Source organism: Canis lupus, chromosome 23 (assembly GCF_011100685.1).
Source record: "Canis lupus familiaris isolate Mischka breed German Shepherd chromosome 23, alternate assembly UU_Cfam_GSD_1.0, whole genome shotgun sequence".
In the NCBI taxonomy this organism is placed as follows: domain Eukaryota; kingdom Metazoa; phylum Chordata; class Mammalia; order Carnivora; family Canidae; genus Canis; species Canis lupus.
In genome coordinates, this window is record NC_049244.1 from 45433827 (window position 1) to 45448484 (window position 14658).

Genomic DNA, 14658 nt, shown 5'->3' on the forward strand with positions numbered 1-14658 from the left:
AACAGATAAAAATAATAAACTATTTTTAAATTTTTATTTGATGCTGCTAAGTTATCTTGTTTGGTAAAATGAAATGAAAGTCACTTGCAAGTGTGAAGGAAAGCCCGAGGATGGTTTTCCAAGGGAGGGTGAAGCCTGGTGGTACCCAGTACTAGTTAAACCTGTTGGCGCTAATGTCAACTGGGCTGAAATCCTGACTCCCTCAAATAATGAGGATAATAGTCCTACTACTTCAGCAGATTGTTGTGAGGATTAATTGAGTTAACATATATATAATGGCTAATTTATTAATCAAGTTGACTGAGCCACAGGGTACCCAGGTATTTGGTCAAACGTTATTCTGGGTGTGTCTGAGGGCATTCTGGAAGAGATTAACATTTGAATCAGTAAACTGTGTAAAGCAGATACATGGCTTTCCCTAATGTGGGGTGGATCTCCTCCTCTCCATTGAAGATCTCTCTCTTCTCTCTCTCTCTTTCTGCCCGTCTTCAAGCTGGGACATCAGTCTTGTCCTGCCTTCAGACCTAACTTGAACTAGAACTATACTATATTGTTTCTGTTTCTCTGGAGAACTCTGATACACTATGTCAAGTCCTTAGGATAGTGTCTAGCACATACCAGGCACACACTAAATCTTGTTGTTAAGATACATCACATGGTTAAGATACACCAAACACGGTGAAGTTAATTCTGCATGGAGGGGTCCCTTGGAAGATCCTTGGGGGTAAGTATAGAGAGCAGAAACCATTACTAGGACTGAGGAGAGGGGTGCCCTCATTGGCAAGAAATAAAATGCAACAGCAAATGCTGGACATTTCTCAGAAGGTTCTGAGCACCTCTTCTCTCTCATCTACACAGCACACCATTGCCCAGAACACTCTTTCTAAAGCGCTTTTTAACATACTAGCTCATTGGGGGTGGACTCATTTGTTTATCCCACACATAGTTATTGAGGCGCTGGGCTTGGCCCTGGGGATACGACAGTGAGGGAAATCCCACATGCCTGTCCAGGGAGCATACAGCCTAGTGAGGGAGCCAGATACCCACACATACATACACCTCTCCAGGCTTAAACTGATACAGCAACAAAAAAAGAACTCGGTGTTGCAGAGGGGATCGCTGAGGAGCCCCTAATTCAAAAAGCTTTCCTGAAACTCCCTTCACTTCATATTCATACCCTCCTCACCCCAGTGCACCTCTTTGATTTGGGTTCGATGGGTTTAACTTGAAATGATTTATGTGTCTTACAGAGGAACCCAAGGCTCCGGGACATCATTTGCCCCTAATTACCCAGCTTGGGCATGGAGGGACCTGGATTTAAACTGGGATCTATCTTCTTCCTCCTTCCTGCTCCTCTCATTTTCTCCTGTTCTCTCCCACCTCCAGCATCACTGCAGCACACACACTTTGCCTTTGCTCAGGCCTTTCCTGGATGTTCCCCTCTCGTGGCTGCTCAGCTAAGTCCCCCCTTGTGGTCGAACCCTAAGTGCAATAGGAGAGGAAAGAAGGAGGAGCTAGCAAAGGCCAAAGTCATTAAGGAACGATAGGGGATTTATGTTGGACCTTTGGAGTTGTGTGGGATGGAGGATTTAGCTAAGGGAACCATAGACAAATAGGGCCTGGATTTGGAGAGCATGGGAAGAGGTGATGCATGCCTCCCGTGACCAAAACCAGGCATTTGAGTATTCTGGGAAAACTGTAGAAGGTGGGATGTTAAGGTGGCTAGGCAAGTCAGGGTCGTGTTATCATGGAAAAAAACAGACGATGTGCCTACCCTCAGGGAATCTCAGAAGAAAGAAAAAAATCTCTTTAATAACGCCTCTTGCCCAGGCACAACTCTGGGCACAGCATAGTTTCCAGAGTTTAATACCAGACCGACTGGCTGAAATTCTTTTGAACTCAGTGGAGAGCCGACTCCAAACCTTTCCATCTGCTGACTCCTTCTTTGTACACGAAGACCACATTTTCCATTTGCCTTAAAACAGCTTAACATTTTTGCTGCATTACCGAGGCCACTTTAATTTATCATTTTGTTTTAAAGAACCACGCCATCCAAAAATAGCACAAAATTACTCATTCTGTTCGAGGGTAGATGGTACTGCAACCTTTACAAGAGACGTGTAATCTTTCATTGATTGGGCAGGTGTGGATACGATCCCGATTCTCTGTGCGTCCCAACAGTCACGGATGGGAGCTGCTGAGTTTTTGTGAAGCCAGTTAGCCGGTTTATTTAATTTATTTATTTACTTTTACCTCCAGAGCCACTAAAGGATGTCTGAGCAGCTGCAGAGAGAAGCTGCACAGCTGGCTTCTGAACTCCTCCCCTGTCCAGGCCGAGGAGGCTCAGATATTTTAGAAAGAGTGGACTTCCCAAGCCTTCCTTCCCCCAGCTTTTCATGATGTTATTTCGTGTCTCTATTTCTAAGATGTTGAGCTTCCCATTGGATATCGTATTTTAAGCATGTGTGAACAGTTTAGGATGTTGCGGAAGGCTGGCATATAATGTAAAGGGAGAATGTTTTGAGAAAGAGGGAAGTCAGGGCTGGCTTTTCCAGAAATTTTGTTGGGATTATGGGTCATTGTTCTCATTTTTATAGCGATTATAGTTTCTCCTCCCTCACCACTTGCCTTGTGTCCTCCCCCTTCCCCCCTGCCCCCCACATACATAAAGAGGGCCTCGTCTGAGTGGTCTGTCCTGAGAAATCACCATAATGGAATATATATGAGGATTAGGCATAGAAATGTCAGGCCTTATTAAGTCTCAGTAGTCAAACTTGCTCTTGTGTTTTCCATTACGGCTCCAGTCTTCCAGACTTTCCAGAGAGGAAGAATCTTGCCTGTCCCATAGGAAATGCAGCCCCTCCCCCAGACTTAGCAGAACCTTGCCTGGGGTCAGTCATTATTGGAAGACTGCAATGTTTTCCACTTTTGTTGACTTTTAGAAAATTCTATTTCAGAGGAGACCTTTGGGAGACTCATGTAATCAAATTCTGTCAAGGAGGGGAAAGTCTAGCTGTTAGTATATTATTAAATGCCCTGGATAACCACAGAATCTGGGCATTCATAATCCCTCTCCCCAAGGAGCTCAGAGAGCTTTGGATACATTACTCTTTTATTCATCCTCACAAGGGACTCGAAGAAAAAAGAGGGGGCCAGACTCTCTAAACAATCCTCCCAGCATGCCCAGCAGCAATAGAACCATATTCCTTATTGTCCATCCTGGGCTTCCCTAACTTAAGGAGAAACATGGAGACTTGACAAAGCTTAGAAGGAACCTAAAATAACTGTTAACTGTAGAGACACCAGAATGGGGGCAGTTGTCAGGGTTTGGAGGCGCCCCTGCTTTTGGAGCAAAGCAATGACCTTGTATGTCCACCTGTGAGGGAGGAGAAGGGGCTTCTCCTTGACTGCCTGAGAACGGGCAGGTGACTTCAGGAGCCCAGAAATGAGCTACGGGCTCGACATACACCTTGCTCAAAGGCGACTCCCCGACCTTCTGCCATCAAGCAGAGCTGCTGACCCATCTCCTTGGCCATCTTCCACTTCAGAGGACGAGTGTGCTGATCAGCAAGGACTCCCCTTCCCGTGGGCTGCCAGGAAGCATCTGGGTCAGCGGGAGTTGACAGTCGCAGGTGGGGCCAGCCCAAGACACCAACTATGGTGACTCCGTATTACGCCCCGTGGCCAGAGTGACCATCACACTCTCCCAGGGGGAGAGTCCCCGATGTCAGACCAGTCTCTGGGCAAAATGTGAGTCTAGAAGCATCTCTTCCCTTGGGCATCTGTATTCCCTCTGGAGCGTTGGAACACACACTCTCATCTCTCCCCCCGGGGCTTTATTTAGTCTACAACTCACTTAGCTCAATCTGCTTCACAGAAGAGATTTAATAAAATTAAATGAGATTCTGTTGCTTCTCCCGGGGACATTTGCCCTTGGAGAACCCAGCTGGAGGTCAAAGAGTAAAACTCCTGTAACACGAGGCATTGGCGAGTGCGGTGCCGGAGGCGTGTTAGCCGCAGTACATCCGTCCCCTAGACGTAGGGTATCCCAGAAGGGGGGCAGGTGCCCGTTCTACCTTCACAAAAATGTGGGACATAGGAAAGAGCAGAGACTAGCGTGGAGGTTTCTCACTGGTTTACCAGCCGAGTGCCTGGGGCCTGACCTGCTTCTGGGCACCAGTTTGCTTCTCTGTTGAAGGAAGGAGAGAAGGAAGATGCAGGCCACACGGCTCCTTCCACCACCTCCTCGGCTCACGCCTCCTCCTCCTCCCCCACTGTTGGGGCCACCGTCCTGATAACAGGGTTTACTCCTGGCCAGCTGTGTAAGCCACAGTGGGAAATCGTGGCCAGTCGCCAGTCACCCCAGAACTCCTATGTGGGTGGAGTTAGGGAGCTGCAATGGGGTAGAAGGTGGTGCTGGCCTGCGCTGTTTCACGTGGGATGCTGTCCTCCCGGCCTCCACCCCACACCACTCTGGCTCTCCTACTCACCACACAGCCTAGGGTTTTAGAACTCAAAATGCCAGCCTCAGCTCTGGGGTCTGACCCACTTGGTGGCTCAGATGGACTCCCTCTCCAGCCCGTCCGTGCTCTCTGCCTCCGCTCTTTGCCTGCTCTGCCCTCCCGGGTCAAGCAGGCTGGAGACATGCAGGCCCCTCTGGGCCCAGCAGGCTCACAGCGGGTGCAAGGAGCTTATACTTTAAAAAAAAAAAAAAAAAAAGCTTTTGTTTATTTATTCATGAGAGACAGAGAGAGGCAGAGGGAGAAGCAGGCTGGCTCCCTGATGAGGGACTCGATCCCAGGACCCCGGGATCACGAGCTGAGCTGAAGGCAGACACCCAACCACTGAGCCACCTGGGCACCCCAGGGTCTCACACGGTCCTCCTCTGCCTTACATAGTTAGGAACGTGGTGTGGGGAAGCCCTTCGGACCCCGGCAGCTTGGGCAGGGCTGCAACTGGAAAGAGAATGACCCAACCGGTTCTATCAGAGCCACCTGCCTGATAGCAGGCCGGGCCCCGGGAAAAAATGCTAATAGAAATTAAAAATAGAAACTGCAGAACAGGTATTGCTCTTTTTCAGTCTGTTGGAGCCTGCTGCCAAGATCAGAGTGATCCCCGTGGCTGTGAGGAGTGTGGGGAAGGCCAGGCCAGGGACTGGCCCAAGCCGGCGACATGTGTGTTATTTTAACTTTCTGCGACGCTATTCTTAGGCTGTACACCTTGTTCCATCTCCGATGCTATCCAAATGATTCATAATCTAGTGTTATTGGCTTCGACACAGATTTAAAAGTAACGCGACCAAGTGTACACGGTGGGAGGAGCTGCGAGCACCTGGAGGCCCTTCCCTGGGGTCACCAGTGTGTCATGGGGCAACCTGCTCGAGGTACTAGAAGCTGGGGACACATGGTGAACACAGTGGGGTCCCTTCCCTCTCCCCACGGGCCCGGTGTAAGGCAGGTGACGCTACAATGATCTGGGATGCAGAAAGAGCCATGGGTGCTGGGAGGGGGGGCCCTTGACTTACAACGGGGGTGGGGCAGGGCCTGGGAAGATAAATGTGAGGTCAGGCTGCGGGGTGAGAACAGTCACCCAGGTGAGAGGGAGGAAGGGAAGGGCATTCCCAGCAGGGGGAGCTCTCCTTGTGCTCATTGCATGGAAGTCAGGTGGTAGCTGGAAGGGAAGAAATCAACGGGGAAGAAAAATGATTGCATCCTCTGCTTTTGCTTCCCACCCGGCTCTGATTCCTGCAGAGAGAGAGAGCAAGGACACACTGAAGGATGGTTTTTAGTGGCTTAAAGGAGGTAGGATAATGTTGGAGTACGGTTCCCACTAGTAAGAAAACCAACAGAAACCCAACCTGCAAACGACATGAATGTCCACGTGTAGAGAAATAGTTCAAATATGGTGCACCAAGCTATCTATGGGCAGTCTGCAGTCATTACAAAGGATAAGATAGATCTACTCGTGCAAACACGGATATCTGACAAACACTGTTAATTTAAAAAGCAAGTAAAAGAAAAATGCATATAATTATAACATGTGCCCTTTATGTAAAGTGGTATGTATTTTATTTGCATTTGTGGATTTTCTGTGTATTTATGTACCTACACATATACAAACCCATAGAAAAACGTTCTAGAAAGAAACACCCTCCTCCCCAGAAGCTGAGAGGTTGGAGGATGACAAAGGAAAAGGGACTAACTTTTGTTTAATTCACTCGTGCGTTATTTACATTTTTACATGAGCATGTATTACTTGGGTAATTTTTTTTTTCCAGTGGGAGAAAAAGCAACTGAATCAAAAGACAAAGATCTTCCAAGAAGTCCTAGAGAGTGGTCTTTGCTCATTCCCTTCACTCCTCGCAATTGCCTAAGTCCAGGAGAAAGTGAGGTGCCCCAGAAAATCCTCTCTGCAACTGGCCTCAGGAATAATACCCACATAGAGAGTCATAGTAAAGTGGTATATTAGGCGTACTGGACTTGTTGGCGGGCTTCCCTATTGTTGGAAAAAGATGGTTTATTTGATTTACTCTCGGGAGTTATTTTTATTAATTATTTTATGAATTACTTAATTATTTAATTCAAGTGAGCCTCTTTGTGGTCACCTATGGATAAATTAAAAAGGTGATATTGCAATTAAAATAAATCGTTAATCAACTTTAATGCTGACATAAAGACTGTCATCTAGGAACGCCTGGGTGGCTCAGTGGTTGAGCAGCTGCCTTTAGCTCAGGGCCTGATCCGAGGGTCCTGGGATCAAGTCCCACATCAGGCTCCCCGTGGGGAGCCTGCTTCTCTCTCTGCCTTTGTCTCTGCCTCTCTCTCTCTCCTCTGTGTGTTTCTCTCATGAATAAATAAAATCTTTTTTTAAAAAAGGAATATCATCTAAATTCTAACGTGAATTTAAATTATAACTGTGTCAGAGGCTATTGTACCAAGAGGTAATATTTTCTAAACTGTCTTCTCTTCCCCATTTCCCCAGCTCACCCATACATCCATGATTTCACTGGATCTAGTATAAAACCAACCACAAAACAGAAGTATCTAGCACTACAATGCTTCAATGATCTACCGTTAGAGCACTTTGCACCAACACCACGTGGGCTTAGAGGGTCATCTACGTCTTTAGGGTCTCAACCTGCCAGGGATTGAAAATGACCATAAGTCACAGAACTTTATCCTGCCTCTGGAACTCAGAGGCTGCAGGGTTTGAGGGCTTTGCTCATTGTTTCGTTCTGGAGGTCAGGTCACTTAACCTGCTTAAGCCCCCACTTCCGCACACCCACACAGTTTCTATGCCAGAGAATGTGTTTAAGCTGTGTGTGACCCTTGTGGGGTTGGGGCAAAGCTCTGGAAGTCCAGAAGATTCTCTTTTTGAGAAGAGCCTGGCAGTCACACACCAAAGCAAATCAATCCGCATAGAACTGTTTCCTTTTGCATGAAGGATTCTCTAAGTGAAGTACTAGAAGTAAAGACTGCTGCCCCTCCCAGGCCCTGAGATCCCCAAGGCCAAACTTGCCTAAGTGGGAGGTTTGTCACTGGGATCCTAGGACACAATTCAGAGGGCTCGTGAATTAGTTGGATGTGAGGAACAAAAATCCATCTTTATTTGTAGTAAACTCTTTCTGAAATATGATAACTTTTCTCCTTTAAATGTGGTCCCAAACCACGTAGTATTATCAGTCAGTACCTGTGATTTAGTCACCAGTAGAAATCACAGATAATTTTATAGACCATGACACTTGTCCCAGATATCTCAAAATATTTGCCCTCATCTCTACTCCAGAATTATGGTAGTTATTCAACCTGCAGTAAGACCTAGTTATTTCATGTTTAATAAAGAAGCATATATGTTATTATATGAGATTTTTTTAAAAAGATTTATTTATTCACGAGAGATACAGAAACATAGGCAGAGACCTAGGCAGAGGGAGAAGCAGGCTCCCTTTGGGGAGACTGATGTTGGACTCCATCCCAGGACCCCAGGATCACAACCTGAGCCAAAGGCAGACGCTCAACCACTGAGCCACCCAGACACCCCTATTATTTCACAGATTTAAAAGAATATCCCAATAACTGTATTTCAATATAATCAGATTTCTTTATAACCCAATGTATTTTCTTTTAGAAGTTTTATTTAAAGATCCATATTCTGAGATGGGTCCATTAACTTCACCAGACTGCCAAAGGGGTTCATGCCCAATAAAGATTAAGAACTTCTGCTCTAAGTGGGGTTAGAATGGGGCTTGTAAGTGTTCCTAAAGGTCTGTGTCAATGTCACTTTATTTACACATTCCTGAGATTCAGCCTCTAGCTCATTGAGCTCTTCCTAACCAAATATGCCAAGGAAGAAGCTGCATCTGTATAAACATCATCCAGCTCAAGTGTCAGGTTTCCTCCTCTTCTTCACAGTTGTTTGAAGCCAACAGCTAATGGCACTAGAAGGATCAAATATCCTGTATGGCTGGATGAAGGGAGGGGAACTTCTGTGGAATTACAACCCAGGCATTTTGGTTGAACCCTGCGAACTTGTTTGCTTTCCCTAGAATTAAGTGCAACCAATAAGTGGTCTGAAAATGAAAGAATAAGTCACAAACCCGTAAGTTGTTGCTTTAATTTTCTCAATATGGAATTTGGGCATCACCTAATACCTGTTTCGCACTTTGATTATGAAGAGTCGTGCTTCTGATCTAGAGCAGGCACGATGGATGGATTTCACCCTGATCTGATCAAGTTCCCACTGAGTTAGGAAGGGTTCTGAGGCCATCTCTAGGCTTAAGGAGGGAAAGATGCTGTGTTTGAATGCTGATGTCTGCTATGGCGAAGGGGTGTAGCTCTGTGCGTGTCCTGTGATTATCCTCAGTCCAGCCCTAACTGGTACCAATGGCCATCTCTACTTGAGACCCAAACAAAAATACATTCTTGAACATTCCTTTGGCGTCCCCTCTCTGTGCTGAACAGAAAGAGGAGCCTCAGTTCCTGTGACTCTTGCCGCAACTAATTGATTTAAATTGATGAACAAAGAGCATTAAACACAACATGATATTGTATAAAACTGCCTGGGATGCCCCAAAATCATATAGCACAATTAATTTGAACAAAGAAAATGTGATTTCTTTGCTTCCCCATGAAGTATGATGTCATGACTTTTGTTCTGAAACACTTTTCCAAATCTAATGCTTACTGACTCAGTTTCTTGGCTTTGTTTCTCATGTTGGCCATGATAGGCAGTTAAAGCTGCTGTGCATTTACAGAGGGCTCTGGCTTTTATGAAGCAGTTCTTAAGTTTTTAAAACACTCCCTCCTAAAAAAAATAAAAATAAAATAAAATATAAAATAAAATAAAATAAAACACTCTCTCCTGAGACTTCTCTCAGCAGACAGGAAAGCTCGATTGTCCTCATTATTCCCATTTTACAGATAAAGAAACTGGGGCTCTGAGAAGTCAGGTGACTTTTTTTTTTTTTAATTTTTATTTATGATAGTCACACACAGAGAGAGAGGGGCAGAGACACAGGCAGAGGGAGAAGCAGGCTCCATGCACCGGGAGCCTGATGTGGGATTCGATCCCGGGTCTCCAGGATCGCGCCCCGGGCCAAAGGCAGGCGCCAAACCGCTGCGCCACCCAGGGATCCCAGAAGTCAGGTGACTTAATCAGGATCTTATTGTCCGTTTAGTGCTCTCTCAACCACAAGATGTTGCCTTCCAGCATCTGCTTGCTTATATCCAAAGAAAGGCCTGGGTGGCTCAGCAGTTGGGCATCTGCCCTTGGCTTGAGGCGTGATCTGGGGTCCTGGCTCGAGTCCCGTATCAGTCTCCCTCTGGGGAGCCTGCTTCTCCCTCTGCCTGTGTCTCTGCCCCCCTCTCTCTCATGAATAAATAAATACATCTTAAATAAATTTCCTTTTAAAAATTAATTAATTAATTAATTAATTTATGCACACAAATGAGAGAGGGGCTGCACTGAGCTCGGGGCCCAACATGGGGCTCAATCTCATGATCCTGAGGTCTGAGATCATGATCAGAGCTGATGAGGAGTCAGTCACCTGACTGAGCTACACAGGTGCCCCAAATCTTTTAAAAGGCAAAATCAAACCATCATTCCTTTGTGATCAAGATATACTGTCATCCACATATCAACTCTTCCCATTTTGGCCAGACGAGAGGTGGTTTTCTTCTTTCTTTAAATTCTGATAAAATAGAAGGAATCTGCTTAAGCATTTGCACTTCATCCTTCTACCAGCCAATTTCAATAATGGGCTCCCAAGCCAGGATTCTAGATAGCTCACTAGGCATCCTAGTTTGTGATTTTTGTTACGTTTTGTTTTGTTTTGTCTTGTTTTGTTTTTGCTTGTCTTTGGCTTTTATTAGAAATGATGAAATAAGCAATTTGTCATTTAAGTATCAACTGGCTAGGAAGGGCAATTAGTCTCTGCCAGTCAAAATACTCAAGAAAAGAAGATGGATGGGATTGCTGGATTGCCTTAAATGAAACTGATTCAGGTGGTAGTTGACCAGGTAATTCATGGTTTCTAGTAATCTTATTAAACCAGTGGTTGGGACCCTTGCCCACATTTTGTCCCAGCTGCTAGTGAAATCCTCTGATCTCCCTTTACCCACACCATAACCTTGGGCTTTGGCTCTGCAAGAACAGAAGTGTTCCATGTTCCTTCTAATCTTGTACATGCATTTGTGCACCAACTGTAAGCCCGTCACCCTCAAGAACTTACAGTCTACTTAGGTACAGACAAGTTAAAGGGTCATTCTAATTAAAACAAAAAACTCTACACAGTGCATGATTATGAACCCCAGTCTTTGGGGCTCAGGGAAAATCTGGAGGAAGAGACATTTCAGCTAAAATTTTCAAGAAGAGTAGGAGAAAGCAGAGGGAAGAAGCAAGGAAACTTGTGTAAAAGGAGAGAAGGCAGGGGCACCTGGGTGGCTCCTTTGGTTGAATGTCCCACTCTTGATCTCAGCTCAGGTCTTGATGTCAAGGTTGTGAGTTTGAGCCCTGTATTGGTTTCCTTCATGCATGGTGTGGAGCCTACAACAAAAAGTGATGAGAAGGCAAAAGAGTTGATTTAGGGAAGAGAGAGAGGCTCTGGAGCAGAGAATATAAGCTATGGGGTGGAGGTGGGAAAAGTGTAGTGGGAACAAAGCTGGGGGAGTAAGGGCCAAGATCATAAACAATCTCAATATCATACTAAGAATGTAGGGCCATATCCTGAGAGCAATGGGTAGCCACTCTAACATTGATTGTATAAGCTCTGCTCTGGCTTCTCTGTGGAGTTAAAGGGAACCAAACTGCAAGCAGGGAGGCCAGCCTTAACCCAGGTGAAGGGGTTCGAATCGCCTAAGTATGCTAGAGATGAAGAGAAAAGTCAGGACTCCTCAGGTCAGTGGCCCTGTGTTGTGGGCCACTCTTGCTAGCTGCCCTGCATCAGGACGTTGCTGGCTTTGAGCTGTTCTCCCCTCCCTCAGCTGCAGGCCCTGAGCACAAAGACCCTCTCTAGTTAGTAAGCACTGGGGTTGGCCACACAAAGGGAGTCTGCAGAAGGTTTCTTTTCAGGGTCTCCAATCAAATGACCAGGTCCAGGGTTTGTAAACACATCTCATTATAGGCGCCAATGCCGAGGCTAGAGGTGTTAGAAGCTTATTTTAGGACATACCAGGAAGTAAGGAAGCAGAGGAAACCATCCTGACAGCTTCGTGGAGCACCTAAGTGTTCCTGTAGACACCACAGCAACCCCAGAGGCTCAGAGCAGCCTGGCAGCCAGAATTGCTCTGCTCTGGCAGAATTGCTCTGCCAGAATTGCTCTGCCACAATCAACTACCAACCCCCAAGGACCTCATAGCTTTTACTGCTTCGTGGTGTCTGCTCACCATCTTTTGTGTGTTGGCCTCAGATTCCACACCTTGGCAGCCCTAAGCATCTATCTTTCCAGGATCTCCAAAGACCAGAGATCAACTTCCCTGATAGGTCACACAGAACACTCCTGGAGAAGATTATTATTGGTTCTTTTTAGGTCACGTGCCTTTCCCTGCACAAATCACTGAGAGTGATGGGGGTGGGGGGGCTAGAGACGCACATATCACCAGAGATTTGGAGTCCTATCTCAGCCACATGTTGCAAGAACAAGTTCTCCAAGACATTAATGATCCATCAGCAAACTGAAGTAATTTTTCCAAAAATGAAAAAAGTGAAGTGTCTTTGGCAGGTACTTTGGGCTTCATGGCCTGTCCTGAAGATGATATTTTCCTAAATATGGGTAAATGCTTTCACAATTTCTTATTTTCTAGAAGAAAGTGAAACTTGAATCTGTCAAGCAGAGTATCAGCTGGATTTTTAAATAAATATCAAATCTATAGAAGTAAGTTCCATGCAGGGAGCTCGACATGGGACTCGATCCCAGGACTCCGAGATCATGCCCTGAGCCAAAGGCAGAAGTTCAGCCACTGAGCCACCCAGGCGTCCCTACCCTGGCAAATCTAAACCACGTAAAATGTATTGGGAGAATAATGAAAGGAAACAGGGCATCTCTGGGGGCTTTGAAACAGGAATCATAGGACCGGTAGGCCTTATAGCAGGACAGTATGTCTGAGCGTACACTGGGATGAAAGAGCTCTAGAGGTTCACATAGTTGGTGAAATGACAGAGGAAAGCAAGAAAATCATCTTCACAAAAGTTAGGATAATAGTTCCTTCAAGAGGTAAAGATAGGATCAGCTACCTAATTTATAGCACCTCGTGCAAAAAGCAGCATCATTTGTTCAAAGACTGTAGAGTTTTGAGACGGCAACTACAGAACATTAAACCAAGCCTCAGACACGTCTAAGCATGGAGTCCCATGTGACTGCCCAGCTCACACACCCATGAAGTTGTCCCCAAATGAGGAAAGGAATGTTAATCAGTGAGGGGCACATAGGAGGCTTTAGGAGGCCAATAATCATGACAGTGGCACTCACTTTCAATTATTTATAAATCTTTCCTGTAGTTTTATACCCTCTCCCGAAGTGTTGTTATATTTTACAATTAAAAAAAAAAATACGACCATACCTCCTGTCCTGTGTTGATCAGACAGCGTTCAGTGTGCCAGGAGAAAAGAGTCTGAGTGGCCAAGTTCAGACTGCTGGCGGACACAGGAATAGTAATCTAATAATCATAACAAAACTGAGAAGGCCAACCGGATCAAGATGAAGGAGAGGAATGCCAATAGAAGAGCTCATCATTACTAAGATGCTCTTCTGAATTAACTCATGAAACATTCGTTATCACCCTATGAGATAGGGACCTCCGCCCTCAGCTCCCAGAGTGAGGAGTGGGTGCTTGAACTTACAACTAAGATCTCACACTGTGAGGGAGAATTCTCTAAAAGAAAAGTGGGTCTGCTGGGCTCTAGAGTGGTTGTAGGTGGCCAAGAAATACCAAAATCCTGCTACACACATCAAACAGGAGAAGAGGGAGACAGGTTTTTCTTTCTTTCTTTTCTTTTTTTTTTTTTTTTGCATTTAATAACCATTTGTTGGTCTCCAAAGTCGAATGCCCTATGCAAGCTGACAGAGAAACAAAGTTGAACAAGACAATGACTTTCAAGTTACTGTCCTATGTTGTTATAAAAAAGGGGGCAGGGGGCAGGGGGAAGGAAAAAACACTTCTAAGGAAAACTCACTTAGGACAAAATAATATATGAAGTGCTTAGTAACTAAAGAGGTGAGTGGTGGGCATGTCCAGGGTCTTCATCAACACGTTGCATTCCCAAGGTAGCCTCAGGCCTGCAAAGACCGACCCAGACACCCAAACCCTGTCTGAGGCCCTCTCCTCCACGGTGCATCTGGCCTCAGAGGTAACCTGGCCACAGACACCCCTGCTTTCTTGCCAGCCTGGAACAGCTGAGGAGCACGCTATCCACATTAGATTCACGGACATGCAAAGCTGCCAAAGGAGGGGGGGCTCCCCAAGAGGCAGAAATCTGGAAATGCCATTAGCGACAGATGCAGCCCAGCATGCATGTCTGCGGAGGCACCGGCTCTGGCCCTTGGGACGGAGGCTGATTCATCTCGGATCCTGACAGCCACTCCGGGCAGACCTGGGAACAGCAGGAGGGGGACACGGGCCACACGGAAGGAGTCTTGATAAAGCAGCCAGGCAACTCGCAGCCACCCCCTTGCCCCAGAGCGGGGCATGGAGGCCAGCTGTGGGACACAAGGGTGCAAGTCCTTGGAGGCTGTCTAAGCCTGACATTTGAATTAGGGACCTGCGATCCTCCCTCTACCCTTCCAACTTGGGCAAGTTACTTCACCTTTCCCGGCCTCGTTTGCCATCTGCAAACCCAGGATGCCACATTCTGGGGTCATTAGGATTAAATGATACGGAGCCACTGGTGCCCATTGTGTCTTCTGTAAAATGTGGCAATGAATGAAAGGATCTCTAAGTCCCCTTCTCACAGTGACATTTTGTGACTGTCTTAAGGCAAAAGGCCTTATGACTCTGAATTTCTATGAACAGAAATAGCTGTGTTCAATGGAAGGCCCTATCTTGGGTGTGGATTTTCACTTCTGTTTTTACGCCCATTAAAATCTCTGATGATACTTACACTCCGGCTCCTGCAAGAGACAACTCTTTTAACCTAACCACTTGAATGTTTATAACCGGTGCAGCC

At 46.0% G+C, this 14658-nt stretch overlaps 1 long non-coding RNA gene across 1 annotated transcript in view; it reads right to left on the bottom strand.

Moving 5' to 3' along the window:
* LOC119865420 overlaps nt 1-14658 on the bottom strand; it is a 40875-nt gene that overhangs the window by 13038 nt on the left and 13179 nt on the right. The window lies entirely within an intron of this gene.